Source organism: Rhinolophus hipposideros, assembly GCF_964194185.1.
Source record: "Rhinolophus hipposideros genome assembly, chromosome: 10".
NCBI lineage: Eukaryota > Metazoa > Chordata > Mammalia > Chiroptera > Rhinolophidae > Rhinolophus > Rhinolophus hipposideros.
Genome location: NC_138056.1, coordinates 42,334,196 through 42,347,391, shown reverse-complemented (window position 1 = coordinate 42,347,391; position 13,196 = coordinate 42,334,196). Strand labels below are relative to the sequence as shown.

Below are 13,196 nucleotides of genomic sequence, written 5' to 3'. Positions count from 1 at the left end.
CATTGTATGTCAGTTCCCACATCTTTGAGTGAGGATAACAGTACCTAAATCACAAATTTGTCAGGAAGATTAAACTAGTGCTCTAAAGCCTTTAGAACACGATCTGGCACAGAGTAAATACTCCATGAATGCTAGTACTTTAAAACCACGAGATCATCCATGTACACGTAAAGTGCAGACAGAGAAAAGAAGGGGGCTGAAGCCTGAGCCCTGGACACTCCAACAGCTCCAAAGGCCTCCATTCAGCCAAAGATTTCACCATAAGCCTGCATGTCCTAAGCTTTGTCTGGGGCCCTACAGCCCCTGCATGTAACTCACAACTGAAAGCTTGATAACGTAATATTTTATATAGTTCCTTGGGCGACAATTACATGTTCTAAGTTCAGGTTCTTTTTTCGTTTTGTTTTCTTCACATGCTTGTCTTGTATATACACTACACTGCTTGGCATAGAGTTAAACACATACTCAGGTGTTCACAAATACTCACATGTAAATATCAAAAATAAGTAAATCAATGTAATGCATTATGCATTCTCTTAAGAAAAAAAAATCTTCATGAAATGATGTGGATTATAAGATATCCTTAGTACCACCCAACCATCCAACCATCAGGCCCATCTTAGCAGACAGTCACACTGACCAAAGCAGTTACACTACCTGCTGTGCCATTTTTCCTCTGAATTCCCAATCCTTATGCTTTGTATATAAACTTTTCTGTCTCTTCTTTCCTGGAGATTTGTCTAAGTGCAAAAGTCTCTCATTTCTGGCAACACATCACACTCAGTCCCCCGGCCCCCAGCACGCATAGCCCTGAAAGAATCTAGACAATGAAGCCATAATATTCCTAAAAACAAACAAACAAAAAACATCAAAACTTGGGAAATAAGGGAAACAATATGGGGAAAGCCCAAATACATATGTAGAGAATCATCCAGGAGACTTCTTCTCACCAATGTACAGAAGTCTCAGTGCCGTCAGCTAGTTACTGCAAGTAAAATGACCTCAAGTGATAAGCGTTTCCAACAGAAAAAAGGTCCAAGTCAGTGAGGGGAAAAAAGTGCTAACTTTTTCATTCCTTACTCAATCTCCACAGAAATCTATGCCCTTGTATTTTTTCTCCCCAGACTCTCCCATCCATCTCCCCACACGCCGGTCCAGGTGATGATAAACCTCAGAAAATAACGCTGACCTTCCAGGACCAGCTCTTGATGTGGCTTCAACCAAGTCTGAGCCTCATATCCTGAAATCTGCCCCTAGCCCTCCAGGGACCAGTAACAGTGACAAACACATGGGAACTATGTAGGCGACGTGAATGAGGGCAGAACTGGGCACATGACACTGCTCCCAAATTGGCTTTCTCACTCAGATACAATCCTGCAATACACAAAGGCTGCTCGATGTTACTCTACCAGTAACTTTCAGTAAAGCTATTTCTAACTAATTCTGACCACTGGTCTACTTATGGGTGTTTTTTTTTTAAATGGTCCATCTGAAGTAGGATATAAAACAGCTTCTGCTCATCTCCCATGATTCCGCCATCACTTTCTGTATAAACACTTTGGTCCTAAATACTACTCTAGTTCAAGGCAGTGACCTGTCAAAACAAAGACATAGGGGGGACTATAATAAAACAGAATCCTCGCAATTGATATCTCTAATTAACTGAACATTGAGGATTCAAATAAACATTTTGATCTCAAATCCCATTTTTCTACGTGCTCCTTAACTCCACAGCACTAAATATGCATTTAAAATTGGGTTGTCTTCATATCCAAGTATCTGTGTGCAGATTCCAGTGTCCACCGAGAAGCAAAAAGCCTGATTCCCGTCTAGGATCCAATTTTCAAGAGAACTTGCATTTCCCTTGGACTTGGTCCCAGTGTTAGGATCACTCTGGTTTACACAGAAGCTCTTTGGGTCTAAGCACCTAGTATCCATCCATCTCTGGCTCAAGTGGCAAGACCAGATTTTCAGGAAAGCTTCTCCAGGCAGTCCTCACTGGGTGCTTTCTAATGCAGAGGATATTATGCTAAGTGGAGTTCCTAGAACAGTAAGGGTAATCTAGCACAACTAATAGGAAAAATAACTGATTGTGCCCTGTTTACTCTCTAGAAAATATACCCCCACATGTTGAGCCTTCTTATAAGGAGTAGTGTCAGCACTTAGAGCAAAAGCCAGAGTGATGTATTAACAGCCACTTCCCAATAGCAATATGTGAATCAGGAGGTATCCCACATACAAAAAAATTTTCCATCTAATATCTTAACATTACCCACTCATTAGTTCTTCAGACACCCAATATTAAGCATGTTCATAAAGAAAAATTAGGGCCGGCCCAGTGGCTCAGGCGGTTAGAGCTCCATGCTCCTGGCTTCGAAGGCTGCCAGTTCGATTCCCACATGGGCCAGTGGGCTCTTAACCACAAGGTTGCCAGTTCAATCCCTCGAGTCCCACAAGGGATGGTGGGCTGCGCCCCCTGCAACTAGCAACTGCAACTGGACCTGGAGCTGAGCCGTGCCCTCCACAACTAGGACTGAAAGGACAACTTGAAATTGAACGGCACCCTCCACGGCTGGGATTGAAGGGACAACAACTTGATTTGGAGAGAAGTCCCAATAAAGTCCTGTTCCCCTTCCCCAATAAAATCTTTTTAAAAAATAAAATAAATAAAATAAATTAAAATAGTACTTAAGATACAATAAAGCCATTTGACAAGAAAATTTAAAAAAATAAATAAATAAAAGTAATGAGAACAAATAGATGCTTCAAAGCACTAGCCCAGTGCTTTTTCCATAGTAGATATTCATACACAGGAAAGAGTGTATGAATAATAGTAATGCAGAGCTCTTCCTTGAAGACTAGTGTCTGACAGAATGTCCCAGGATACAGACTCCTAGATTAAAGGTTCCTTCTACCCCACTCCAGTGAGCCTTGGGGATGAGGAAGAATAGGGAGAATGGGAAAAAATACCCACAAATATCTAGGTTCAAACTTGTCCTTAGCTAAATTAATATCCAAGATCCCAATTTCACATCAAAGAGAAACAAAAAGGCAACTATATTAACACTTGCCCACTCAAAGTAGTTTCCAGAACACTGATTACCAGGGTTCCCATCATAATCACTATCGCCCTTTATCACAAGAAGTACGTAAAAAAGGGTTTTATTTCTTATGCTATTAATAAGGGTTAAACAGTTTATTTCTATAATATTTGCCTGAAGATCCTAACTTCCAGTTTAAGCAAATGATTCTCACACTTCTAGAAAGGCTTTAATTGGGCTAGGCTGTTACTTTTAGTGCAATCTTACAACGCTGGATTATTTTTAAGCCCTTAAAGGACTTGAACAAAATTCTTTCGATGATAATTTTTTTTTAAATCATCTCTAGAGTTTACAAATGTTCCATAATTACACATGCTGGTGTCAGGGGGAGGGGGCACATTGTATTTCCAAAAGGCTCCCTTCAATCTGAAAGCTCTAATTGCCAACATATCTGATATTGACTTCCTGCATAAAACAAAACACAACAAGTATAATCATGGATCTAAACAATGAGACTTAGAAAGAAAAACAGAGAAAGCTCTGCTCTTTTAGCCAGAGGAAGGCAAGGAAAGGATGGGTACAGAAGGGACAATATATATATTTGATACAGCCACTGGGATCCAGAAAAGACAATTTGTTCACTCTGTGAATACTGTGCATTGAAGAAGAGTGGGAAAACAGTAAAAGAAACACTAAAAGAAAACTTAGGCAAACTACAAGTAGATAATCTGTGCTCATCAGTCTGGAAAGCTCAGAAAACATTTCTTAGGGAGGTTGTGTAATCTCTTGAGAGAGATTTAAGGATATTTGGAGGTGGAGTAGGTTAAAATAGTCAAATGGTTCTACTGTACTAGGAGATTACACCTGAGTATCAAAAGGCTATTCCAGTTTTATTTTTCTAAGCTTTTAGCTAGCTTAGAAAATCTAAATAACTCCTTAATAAATTATAAAAATGACAAATGCTTACCAAATATAAAACATTAACAACTAAATGAGTAAGCAATGAGCCAAAATACAACCCAACATCTCTGACATTTAAATAAGAGAATTGTGAGTCTTTTTTTGAGACCTCCCCCCGCCCAACTTTCAAAACTAACTTCAAGAGCATTCTCCCAGGAACGCATACGTAGATGGTTTTCCTTTCTGATCTATAACTAGAGGCTACAGATAAAACAAAATGGCTTTCAGGTGACACCACATTCAAACTGGGAGAAGGAATAATTGGGGGCATGGACTCTGTCTGGTCCTAGCGGATTACCCTGATCCAGACGAACTAGAAAAACAGCTAAGAGATTCCTCCAACATCAAACTCCAGAAACTTCTAAAGAAATGGCAACGCCGGAACTTTAACCCATATTTTCGGACTCTGAATCACCTACACTAAGAGGTTACATTTCTCAGAGATCCAAAACCCAAACTGAGTCATCCTGACACATTTAGAGGTGCTGGTGAGAATTTCACATATCAAAGTGTCCTTCAATAGGGCAAGCTCTCTGGTTAGAGGCTCTTAAAGGTAAAAATCAGTATAAAGAACTGAGGTCATATTTTGGTTTTGCAACCATGTTGACACTAACATTAATTAATATAAAACTTCTCTAGTTGACAAAACTTGATTTTTCTGCCTTGTCAGCTGCCCTGTTTGTGTGCAACTTTATGCTACCTGACATTCCTTAGCCTAAGAACCAAATCTTCAAAACACTAACAAGTTCAGAGGAAAAGGCCTAGAGGTTGCACAAAGAAGAGCAAGAAATCTAGACCGTACACAAAGTGCAAGACAATTCTAGTAAAATGGCTCCACCCACTGCTGCCCTTCCTGAGCCCATTATCTGCAGAGAATCAAAGGGCTTGGCTATAAACTTGGGTATTCAATGGTCCTGTAAGCTCCCTAGCTGTATATATGAACAACACAATTAACCGGTAAGAAATGTGGAGGGGTAGAAAGAGCTTTGCGCATCTCTAAACCCTGGCTTTCACATCCCTTCCAAACTCTCCAAAGGCATCCTATTGCTTCTCCATAACAGAAAGTTTAAGAAACGTACATTTTATCTTAACTGGTCTCATTATTAAGAAAGGTAATCTCAATTCATTTCTACTTTGCCAGTACCAAATTTTTGTTAACTTAGCATTTCTAAGAAACAAGAAAATGTGGAGGGGAAGGGACACCTCAACTTAAATCAAAACTTTAGGGCAGAGGCCCTGGTTTAGAGCTCAACTTTGCCACTTAGTAAAGGCTCTTCAACAAATTATAACATTGATCTACGTTCCAGGGGTCCCAGGGTAGTCCTGAAAGAGAAAAACTGACCACAGCATTGCAAACCACATGGGGAACATGAAGGACAAACCACCAGTTGTTCCACAGTCACATTCCATTTCAATGTCCGCCTGGTCATATCCAGCTCTCTTCTGATCCCCAGTAACCCTGTGGTCAGTGCAGCTAGTTCTTACCCAGTGAACCCAGCTATTGAAGGGTAAATCGGGCAGAATTTCAACACCCAGATATCTTGGCTACATTTACTTTTTTTAACCTCCTAATTAAGAACTATATCTTGCACATGACCTGTGATGAGTGTGTCACATTCCTGAACACAGATGTCACATTAATCTTCCAAAAACATTGCTTTGCCCATCGCTCCTTTTCTCAAAAATCTTTAAAAGCTAGACAATGTGTGTAGGATAAAGTTCCAGTTCCTGAGCCAGAATTCAAGCTGACCACAGTCTGCTTCAACTGAACCTCCCACTGCCCCGTTGGGGAAGGCAGCTGTGGAATCACAAGCTTTAGAGTCAGACAACAGGGAGTTAGAATTCCAGCTTTCCCACTTACTACTTGTGGATCTTAAGCAGGATACGTATATTTCTGATCTCTCTTTAAAATAAGAATAACAATGCCTACTTCATAATACTAGAGGATGAAAGAGAGAGCAGGGCATGTGGAAGAGCAGCTCACTAAGCATTACTTTTCTCCCTAGCTCAACCCCAATGGTCTACTCTCTCTTCTCTTGAAAACCCTCCCCAGCAACTCTCCACTAGTTTCAGAACCACAGTGTGTTTCAAGGCCTAAGTGAAATCCCTTCTCTTCTATGAACCCACCCTGGCTCATAATTGTTTTCTCTTCTGACCTTCTATCATTTGAAATTGTTGTAAAGTCTCATTCCTCTTTCCCCAATAAGTTCACAAATCCAAGAGCAAAATTTTTTCTAATTACCAAGCCAATCACAATCTAAGTGTTCAGTAAGAAATACTTTGAGAATAGAGTTGCCTCAGAGTTGTCCATCAAGCGTTCAGGAAGCCTTTGCTTCACTCCATGCATTCAACCCGTTACTCTTGAGCTCTTGCTTTGCGCTGTCTTTATTCAGCATGGAAGACAGACTATGAGCAATTTGGTGTCTATCGCCAATCAGCTTTCTGGGACCTAGACTATTTCTGACCCTTTAGAAATCCCTACTTCTGAAAAAATCCCATCAATGAAGGGATTCACCTTCTGAGAATATAACTTGGAGAAAAAAATAGTAACAGTCACTTGGGTTTTAAACCGTGTGACTCTATCCTAAAATGGCCAGCTAAAGTATGTGCATATGAGATAGCTCACAACAGTCCTAGAGATGAGATAATGACCTCTTCACCCTTCCCAAGACCCGGCTGTCCAAATGGCAGAAACACCTGCATAGGGATACCAGCAAGAACTGGACTGAGGCAGCATCCAAGCAAATTCTCTCACTTGATGAAGAAGTTGTTTTATCCACATTCAAGTAATTATAAACCACATTCACATAACGATCCCAGGAAAATGCAATAATCTTTCTTTGGAAACACTTGAAAATGTTCAGTCTCTTGAACTCTACTAAATTACTAAATTCTTGGATAAGGTAGCATAAACGTTAGCTAAAGCGTGTTCCTTTAGTCTTGGGCCACTTCAAAAAATATATCTTTAATACTTAGTACGCTTCAGCCGAAAGGCAAAAAAGGAAAGGTAATCATTCCCGATAAATACAGTTTAATTTGTTAAAGTGATAGAGTACGAAGTTAATTTTCCTTTGTTTGAGTTGTGTGTGTGTGTGTGTGTGTGTATTCTTTAAAAAGCCTGCACACAAGCTACCACAGCTCCAGGTAAGAGCTCAACAGCCTTTGCAGAGCAGCTTGGGCATGTCCAGGGGACAAGGAGACTTGCAGAGGAGCTCACTCCCAGGGCCGCCCGGACTTCGCACACCACAGCTCTGCACACCCCCATCTCGCTGTTCCCCACCCCCAACCGCGCAGCCCCAGCCAGGCGGAAAGCAGAGCCTGCCCCGGCAGCCCAGAGGGCAGTCCCCTCCAGCCCGGTGGAGCTGCCCTGCCGCCCTGCTCCTCTGCGCCTTCCGAGGCCCCCCAGAGTCCGGGCGCCAGGATGCAAATACTCACAGAGCTGGAACGCTGCCGGAGGGAAGGAGTGGAGAATAGCGGGAAAATGGCTAGGGCTGCAGCGGCAGGCAGGGCGCGCACAGCTAGAACCCTAACCCTCCTGCCCGCCACCCGGCCCAGAGCAAAAGCACTGAGGCAAGCAGGCAGCCACCCGACCCGCGGGCAGGCGGGCAGGGAAAGCAGGGTGGCGGCTGGCTGCACTTACCTCTGCGCTGCCCAGCCAGCCTGGACGCTCACACCGATGGGGGGCTGGCCTGTAGCTGTGCAACCCCGAGGAGGAGCGGCTCCGGAGAGAGGGCGGGAGATGGGCAGGCATCCGCACCCGGAGCTGCGGCCGGGCTGGAGGGACAGAGAAAGGAGGGAGCGCAGATTTGAGTGGAGGGGGCGTGGAGGAGGTGTGCCTCCACCCGAGACAGAGAGGGTGGGCTGCTGGAGCCTGGCGGAGGGGTGTGCTCAGAGGCAACAAGAAAACCCGCGCTGAGAGTGCGCGAGGGGCGGGGTGGGTAGGAAGGAAAGACAGGGGTAGGGGAGATTGGGGGTGGGGACAGGATGAAGAGTTGGCCCTCAAACTGAATGGTCTCACCTCCGCACCGTCCGACCAACACTCGTCTGGGTCTGGAGCAAAGCACAAGGGGGTCTAAAACTTTATGTCATTTTCTCATACACACGTGACCCCCGTTCGGTCCAGATGGTTTCAATCACTGGAGGAAAAAAGCGGCTCTGCTGGTATGCATGAAAAGCCGGAGCTGGGAAAGTCTGGGAAAAAGCTGCCTGGACAGCCTGCCTGCCTTCAAACAAACCGACGATCTCTTTCAGTTCTCCCAGCCCTCAGCCTAGGGAAGCCCTGCAAAACACAAACAGACATTAAAAGAAGCTACATTTGGTACCGCAGCAGTAGCAGTGGAACTGGGGTTCCAACGAGTCTGGTCTGAACCAAAAGTTCCAAGGGCATTCTGATAATTTGTGTTAAATACTTCATTAGCTTGCAAAACTAAAAGCTGGAAAAGGGTGTCATTAAACAATAAGCAACGGAATACCCAGTAGCAGTGACAATCTAAGATTTATTAGTGGAATCCTGAAATTTTTAACCCAGTATGACAATCCACTTGGAAAAGAATAATACAAATCACTTAAAATCTAAACCCATACATACATGGTGGGATTATTAGGAAGCCATGTAACCCAATTTCTCCTCCCATAAATCACTATAAACAGACCTTGATACAGAAATACACTAATTTGACTTTCACAAACCTAGTTGAAGGAACAAATGTGTATGAATGAACATAAACCAGCTCCAACGCCAAGGTATGTTTCAAAGCCCAAGCCAATTCAATTGTCACATATTCTAAGGAGCATTTACTCAACTGTAGGGCACACATAAAAAATACTGGAGAATTTAAGATACATTCTGAAAATAATTTAACTTGTTCATGATCAAAGAAAAATAGCGTCAAGAACCAAACTGATAAACTCTATTGTTCCTTTGCCAAAAAAGGATATTGACATGAATTACCAGTATGAACTTTTTATCTCAATAATATAGATGCCAGAGGATATGTTTGGCCTTTCTCGAACAAGGCTACAGTGTGACACAGTGGTCTGTGTGGGAAAAATAAATCTTGGTAAAATGAATTGGTCTACATTCGCAGAACCCAAGATTTCAGTTGCTGTTGAGGCACTGTGGGAAACCCAGGAGACTACTTGAAACGAGGCAAATCAGAACAAATTTTACTTCAAACTCAAAATCCAGCAGTGAGTTTCTACTCTAGTTCGTTAAAGTGCTTAAACCCTTAAGGAGACCTCAGCCATATTTGGATGGACTTAGCCTTTTCCAATCATCTCCAATCTCAACTTAGGGTGGTTCTACCCTCCGCATGCAACAAAAGAACACATGTACAAAACTCCTCAGGGGACAGGAGCCACAGAATTTAACAATGCTCCAGGCAAATTCCACCTGCAGCTCCCTAAACTCTGGAAGGAGGTTCTTCAGTGTCCCATTTCCAAACCTGTTAAAATCTGTACTATTAAAGTCCAGTTTTTCTTGTGAGTGACATCCGTAAAGAAAGCCAACTCAACAGAAAACATCAAGATTTTCTCTGTTCAGACCCAGGGCAGTAATTGTCTTCATTTCTGGCAGCTGCTGCTGCTGCCTCTTATGTGTGCAATGTAAGAGGGCAATCATGAGACACAAATAGTTGCTCTTTTTGTTTGCCAATTCCATTGCAAATTATGCATGGGACTTGTTTAGTTCCTAAGAAAAACCTTAATTCTTAATTAGATCTGCTCTTTCAGAAAGCAAATTAACATCCCCTACGTTTCTGTAACATAGTCTTGAGTCTGAACTCCACTGATGTCAAAATTAATCTTAATACAAGCCAAAGATTTATTAGGGACACGACATCTGAAATGTTTTTAAAACTATTTTAAATGGTGCTAATTTAGTACTGTGCATTAACCTAATGTCCACATCACTTGACGAAAAAAGCCAACCATGTATAAAGTGCTACGGGAGATATAAGCTCTATGAAGAAAGGGACTGGGTCTCTCTTGCTAATAATTACATCTTACGCACCCAGACCAGTGCCCAGCATGAAATAGGTGCACAATAAATATATGCTGTCTGAGTAAACGAAAGAAAAATAAAAACACTCCGCATGAGGTTACAATCCTGTGGAAGCATGTGACTTGTAAACAACAGGATGAACTAACAGCTTTAGGAAGGATACTAGCAACAAAAAAAAGAGGAAGGAGTAATTAACATTCGTGGGCTTTGGCCTTTAATCACAATATATATTCAGAAATGTGCAGAGATTGCTGCAAATAAGAAGCACTTACCGAAGGAATTTGGTATATTTAGTGCCGAATTTAGGGATCTCAGAGATACACATTCCCATGTTCCCATTATTCAGTCCCCTCAACACAGAGCCAAGACAAGATTTGAGCATAAACATCCTGGCTCTAATTTGGATAGTATGAATACTGTTCCTTTTATCCTTTCTCGTACATCTCCTCCACCCCCAAGCCATTTCCTCTGTACTGTCTTCTGTCAGTCTAATGAAAGTTTCCTAATCTTTAGAAGCAGTAGCTTTGGTTTTTTGTGTGGAGAAGTACAATACATTCTGATTACATGGTTATATTCCATACAGATGCCTGGCAACACATCTTATAGCTAAGGGTCTGTTTAATATTTTAACTGTGAGGGACTTATAATTCAACTATTTTGTTATATACCAAAATAGCACTTGACATCAGATGGGCTTTACTTCCTTTTGCTATTTTAAATCCTGCACTTAAGCATGAGTAGTTTGGGTTTTCTGGTTCATGGATTTTGCTTTGGTGTGTTTTTTTTTTTCTTTGAGGGACAAAAGGATTAAGATTTTCAAGGAAGTCTCTCGGGCTTTTGCAGGTCTAGTACTCATGAAGCAGTTATTTCCTCCTAAGGACTGCCTATAATATTATACGTGGTCATTAAAGGGGATTATTTATGTCTCGTGATCCAAATAACAAGGTTTCTCTAAAGTAGGCAATTGGGAAAGATGGTTGGCCTAGATGACCCTTAAGTTTTCTAGGTCATGCTTTTTCAGATGTCAATTATTTCTTTTTTTAAAAAATTTTTTTTAGTTTTAATAAAACCAGTGTGTTTTGCTTAAACAGTGAAACATAAATGCTAAAAGTTGAAATCATCCTAAAACATTTTTTAAAGAAAATAATTATTAATCACTAATCTATAACTCCAACAAGTACTATTTAATCCAATCCTGTTTTCCATTCTCCCCAGATTTGAGTAGAACCTCATTTCTAAAGCACCCCATATTCACCCTCGAAGTTTTTTCATGAGCTTTAAAACTTTGGGCTGGTTTTAACATAAAACACCTTTGATCTATAATCTCCAGGAGCCCAGCATATCCTGACAAAGTCATCCCTTTACTCCTAAAATAGCTATAAGGAAGGCAAAGGGATGACTGTGTCACTCCTTTCGGCTTTTTACTTTCCTCTTTTCCAAGCCCCTCAAAAGGCTAAAGGGGCTTACATTCACACAGATGCAACTAAGTGAATCCTTGTGACTCATTTTTGCAGTCAGTAAAGCATGATGGTGCATACTCCATCACTAGTTCCTAAATCTGATAGCCCTTCAGAATCATCTAAGAAGCTTGTCAGAAATACAAATTCTGGCCACAGTCCCAGACCCACTGAATTAGAATCTCCAAGTTTAAGACACACTAGACTAAATAAATTATGTGATCTTTACTTTGTCACTTCTACATGTGGCGATTTTCCCTTAGAGGAAAGCCCCACTAGCAACATACACTTACGCAGACTTCCCAAAAGGAATCAAGAAGACATATAAATTGAAATATAATGTAGCTCTTTCCTTTACAATAACCAACTTACTTAGACATAACCACCTCTACAGCCTACCTCTGAAATTAAAATATCCTTAAATGGAATGTTTAAAAAAACATATTCCTAATAAATGAAGTTTAAATAAAGTTTAATAAGATATTAAAATAGATCATTGAGAAATCAGCAATTTTATTATACAAACATAATAGCATAATAGGTCACTGAAACTACTGATTAAATTTCTATCTTTTGTAATCAAGTGAAATAATCCATAATAACTGCCTAGTTGTTAGAGCCTATGATTCCTGTATCCTATTAAAATATCCTATACTCTGTTAAAAGCTACTTAATTTTAAAAATTGTAAGGGGTAAAAGCATAGAACCCAAAATTGTATGCAAAAATTTTTGACATTGTGACTTATAAAAAACAACTATATATATTATATCTCTATAATATATATGTTTTATATATATGTTTATAAAAACTTCAAAAATACTATAGAAATAAATTGAAAAAAAGAAGTCTTCCCACTCTTGCCCTCCAGTTCCCTTCTCTTCAGGCAATCAGCGTAGTTGCTTATATTATTCTTCTAGAGATATTCAAAGAGAATGCAAAACTACTTATGTGTGCACAATGCATTTTGGGGAGGAGAGGTCCAGAGCCTGTAACAAATTCTCAAAAAGGTTCATGATCTCAAAATAGGTAAGCATCATCATTCCAGGGCTCGTGCTGTATCCCAGTCCATTGGTAGGATTAGCAGAACTGCAACCTTCAGTTTGCTTATGAGTATTACTATGCACAATTACTATGCACAATTCCAGATTACAAAATCAAACATCTCTAGATTAAAGATTTAGCCTTATCACTTAAGTTCACTGAATTTTGCCCGACAAGCATTCCTAAAATAAGAATTGTCAGAATGTAATATCTTCTACTCATTTTCCAGGTTACTTCCATAAAAAGAAAGGAAGGAAGGAAGGAAGGAAGAAAGGAAGGAAGGAAGGAAGGAAGGAAGGAAGGAAGGAAGGAAGGAAGGAAGGAAGGAAAGAAGGAAGGAAGGAAAGAAGGAAGAGACGATAGTGAATAAGAAAAAAGATTATATTTCTGTAGCTATTAATTTATTTGTTTAGTCATGCAATAAGCATTTTACAAACATTTGCAAAAAATCTGGTTTTGACATGGGAAATAAAAGAGAAATAAGTTGTACAAGCAAATTAAAACCTAGTGAGAAAGGTATATATAAATAATAAATCAGAATAAAATAAGTGGTATGAAAGAGATAAAGAGAAGGATATACAGGAATTCGCAGAAGTAGTAGAGATTCCTACTGAGAATTGAGGAAAAGAGGGTTGGCAGTGAACTTTAAATGATTGTTAGAATTTCTGTTTCAATGAACAGAAAACAAGGGGAAA

At 40.5% G+C, this 13,196-nt stretch overlaps 1 protein-coding gene across 1 annotated transcript in view; it reads right to left on the bottom strand.

The window, feature by feature from the left end:
- Positions 1-8,100, bottom strand: part of DENND2B (DENN domain containing 2B) — a 145,879-nt gene extending 137,779 nt beyond the window's left edge. Inside the window, exons 1-2 of the mRNA XM_081062574.1 lie at positions 8,020-8,100; positions 7,642-7,775 (exon numbers count right to left, since the gene is read on the bottom strand). The gene's annotated coding sequence lies outside the window, so the exon portion shown is untranslated. The remainder of the gene's footprint in view (positions 1-7,641; positions 7,776-8,019) is intronic.
- Positions 8,101-13,196: the final 5,096 nt, after the last annotated feature.